We start from the raw sequence: 4,712 nt of genomic DNA, 5'->3' as shown, positions 1-4,712 counted from the left end.
TTTGTAGGTAAGTCAAGCAACATTTCAGGAAAACTGATCTCCCTTTTTAGCATCACATGTAAATTTTATTCTTAATCATGCATGTATGATACACCCACATCATGTACCACAATAGAAGGCTTTTAATATTATAGAACTTGATTCTTTCATAGAGTGAGACTTCTGAAATAAACACAACAAAGTAGCAAAGTTTAAAAAAGAAAAAGAAGCTGCAAGAGGTGAACAGATGAAAAAAGCAAACATGTTTTGGAGGATAGCTGTATTTTTTTTTTTCTAATCTCTATCAAACAATAATCCAAAACATGAGGCCTAAACATATATGTGTGTGTGTGTGTGTATATATATATATGTGACTATTCTACTTCATATATCCACAACATTAGTTGTTCTATTGGTATCACAGTTACACTAAAGAAAATTAGGAGAACAAGAGAAACTCAAGGCCATGATATGAAGGGAAAATGAAAGAAATTCTGAGAAAATTTGAAGGAACTTCTAGACATACAAAATAAATTTTACAGACATTCAAAGACATTGCAGACCTTTTAACACCAGAGGAAAGAACCTACAATGGTCTGGTGACATTAATACCAAATGAAATAATATCACATGGGAGAGAACTGGCAAGCAATTCTCAATTTTTTTTGAGATCTGTAATAGGCAGAATTCAGCTTTTTGTGACAGATGGGAACAAGTCAAATATGTTTGTGTCCTCACTTTTGGAACTAATAAATAAGAAAAATCTATACAAATGGAGAGTGATAAACAGAAAAGTAACTTGAGTTTTTCAGTCACGGCCGCTTGTATGATTTGTCATCCCACCCTCCCCCTCTCTAAAAAACACTTGTGGTGTAGAAATTGCTGTGCTGGGTCAGGATGGTGATCCCTGTGATGCAGAACTTTTACTGTTAATTCATGACTTAATGTTCTTGTAATGTGAAAATTCATCCGTATGCAATCCAGAGATACAGAACAAAAAGATTAAACATGGCAATGGTCAGTCCTGCTAAGTAGGAAAATCACTGTATATAAAATATAAAGAATATATTTGGTTGTAAATATAAGCCTATAATTTTGTCACGTCGTCTTTATTAAAATGGATCACTGCAGTCAGAAAACAGGTACATCTAACTAGATCTGATTCAATACACTAGTGGACTAGTGTGATGCAGAGTACACAAAAGCATCGTGTTCTCTACATTAGTAGTCAGCTGATCAGTGGTAGTTGATGCAGTTAATGCCCACTGTCCACTTCTGTTTCCTGCCAACGTTAGTATTTCTTCTGAGGAGTCCTTTTGCCAAAGGGTATGAGCCATTTCTTCTAGTCTCAGAAGACTATTTTCCCATCTCTGTGCCTGTGGACATAATCCTTCTTGAATTTTCTTTGACTTAATCCTTCTTGAGCTTACTGTGCCCAGTATCTCAAGCAATGCCTTCATAAATCACATAAGATATCTCTGTTGCTATTGCCTGGAAATATTTTGCATGTCATTACATCCTCATGTTACCTTTTTCTTTTTCTTGCCCATTTGCTGATGGCTTTTAGATATGTGATCATCTGTTACATTTCGATCAAGTTTTGGAACATAGCAAAAAAATTTCTATTATCTCTAAATAATCTCTAACCTTGCCTTTTCTATTTAGTCCATCACATCATCAAGTTCTTTATGTACAATATATCAATTCTGTGCTGATCAATCTTCCCATCTTCGATCATTTCTGTTTTTTTTTTAAGTAAAATCAGTAACATGATTATTTGCCTCAGTAGTACCAAAAAGAGAAAAATGATGGCAGAAACTGTATTCACAAATAACTTAGAACTCTGTCTTGTCACTACTATATATAGAAGTTTTACTTCTTTCATAATGAGAGGGATGATATGGAGCGGGGCATGTGCAATCCATTACTCATTTAACACTTTTTGTGGAGAAAACCAGATCTAAATCTAGAGTAAGAGTTTACATTGCAGATGCTTTTTTCAATGGAGGTAATGATCTCTAAAAAGAATATTTAACCATGCTGGCAGGCAACTTGATTTTCTTAACTACCTCTCATGCACTGTTAGGAATAATTTGTGGATTCTCTGGGGTTCCCTGACTGTACATTGAAAATCACTCCCCTCACAAATGCTTCCAAAGAGCACAATCAGCCAAACTGTCTGTGGAAGGGATCAAGACAGAAGAATAAAAAGCTGCAGAACGAGTACACAGGGTCAGTAAAAAGCAAAAACATTTAGATGATCCGAAACCGCAAATGTAATGGAGAAAGTAACAAAAAAGATAGGAACATTTGTACTGTGATATCACAACTATTCCAAGAAGAAAAAGGCTGCATGATATGGTGGAACTGGAGGATGCAGGCATGCCCTATGGAGGTTGCTCAGAAGCTATTTTGGTTTTCTGAGATTCACGTATTAGCACTTATGCTTATTCCTGTTTTTGCATTAGGCTCTAGGCTTTGCCCTGTCTGAAAGCTTTGCTCATTTTGCTCCATAATTTAAGCTGTCAGTGAGAGAAGCTTTAATCTTAAATTAGCTTCAGACATGTCCTGCTTTTATGATTTGAAAATAAGAAATTCTTAACACTGAAAAGTCAAATAATGCCTCACTGAAAAAAACCAAAATTCTGTCTCTTACTGCACACCAAACATTAGGGCTGCACACACTTCAGCACGTCTGAGGAGCATCCAACTATACTGTTGGAATTAGTGACCAAGTTTCTCCAGCCCTGAAACACCCTGTGTTGCATGACCTATATTTGTGGGCACCTGTAATTTTGCTCAAGTGCCCAATTTTCATTTGACACTTAAAGAGCGAGCATCCTGCTAAAGTACAGAGCCTTCGGCGAGGTTATCTTCTTTGTCAGATCTTATAGCCTCACATGAGGATGTCCCTTGCTCCTGGCTCCTCTGGTGATGCTTGTCCTGCTGTGCCTCACCAGTAGCTCTGGGGCTGCAGGCACTGGCAGTGGTCACAGGGGCAGTGATATCTGCAGCAGCCTCAGGGACATGAGCAGCTGCAGCAGAGAGGTCGCTGGGGTGACCGCGGCACTAACTGCTTCAAATTATACTTCAGAGAACACTCTTCATTTAGGTCCTTTCTGTGGTTATTTGTTATGAAAATGTGGCACCAATTTATATGCAGTGATTACTTATAATAGGAACAGTACCGGTAGCTGCATGTTTTTTTCCATTTTTGTGGTGATCATGAGCTGGCTGTGGTTATTTTTAAATGGTTTTGTTACTTGAATTAATATAAGTCAACATGTTACATTAAATAGGATCTGAGCAGTGTACTGTTACTAAATAACACAGTTACAAAAAATGAGCTATTCATTGACCCTCCTAACATATGGAATTGCTTCTATTCCATTCTTCACTGATCATCGCTTTTATAAACGGAGAACAGAAGTGTGCAAGTTATTACTAGATTTACACATTAAGGAGATGTAACAAAATGAAAACAGGTTTTGAGATTTTCACACATTTAGTTCTTTCCCTGTATGGATCATGTTGTCCTTGCCTGAGACATCGTTCCTAAAGAGGTTTATTCTCCAGGAGCATGGAACTTTATATTTGATTTTTTCTTGTAATATTAATAGAAAAGACTAGTGTGTGCATGCGTGCGTATAATCTTAAATTGTGAAGTCTGCTGCCTCACAAAATCCCTGGCCATGCCCCAGAGCCCTCATGCTCTGCCCAGATGGCTGCCCAAGATGTGTGAGACACATTCATATTTAATCATATCAATGTTAACACCTCCACCAACAGATATGTTTAATCCTAGGTAGAAGCAAGGTCTCCACTCTGATATGAGTAATAGCTAACCCTTATTGCTAAAACTGTCATTTCAGCTTTTCTGACTACATATGACACGATACCTGTTCACCTCATATGTCTACGTACACAGACACATTTTTAGAATTGATCTCCTCTGATTAAAAATGCTGATACCCTAAAACTTCATGTTCCCTAAGAAAAGATAGATCAGAAGAGCCTTTCTGTGGTATGCCTCTTGGACCAAGAACGAACTTTATCTTTTAGCTCATATTTTACTTACACTTACAGTAAATGGCAAAAAGAAAAGTTCACAGTAAAATTCAGGTTTGCTGCTCCACCAAAGAAACTAGCATGTCAACAGTAATAGCACCAAATTTAACTAATTAAAGTGTGTTCAAGAGAAACTTAGTTCGGTCAGGTGTCAATTTTTCTTATTTTCACCTCCTTTAGTCATATGCTACTTTCTCAAAAAAAAAAAAAGTTTTTAATCTTTTGAAGTTTACTTCCAGTTATTCCACTCTTTCTCATTTACACCATCTATGGTTATCAGAAAACATGTGAGGACAATTTCTGAAAATAACTTAAGCTCCGTTTCCATCCAAAGAGGCAGGTCTGGAATACACTGTCTGGAAGAGTAATTAATTCCAGGAGAGAGAAAGGAGTGACCTTTTTAAGCAATTTCATTTACTGTAGGACAGCCAATGCAAAATACTTAAAACTAAGAGCAAAATTGTTTTACGTCTAAAACCAGATATTGCATGATCAGCTGAACTGCAAAGTTTGTGTAGTCGCAACTTACATAACTGTGTGTGATCATAAACCATTTTGAACAGACTGGGATAAAAAGGGAACCTTTTCCAAAGTAGGTGAGGAAAGAAGCAAGAAGCAATAGCAATATTCATGGCAAAGGTTGCTCCTCTAATTGGACATGCTGA

This window comes from Falco cherrug, chromosome 6 (genome assembly GCF_023634085.1).
Source record: "Falco cherrug isolate bFalChe1 chromosome 6, bFalChe1.pri, whole genome shotgun sequence".
NCBI lineage: Eukaryota > Metazoa > Chordata > Aves > Falconiformes > Falconidae > Falco > Falco cherrug.
The sequence above is the reverse complement of the archived record's forward strand: the minus strand, read 5'-3'. Positions refer to the sequence as shown.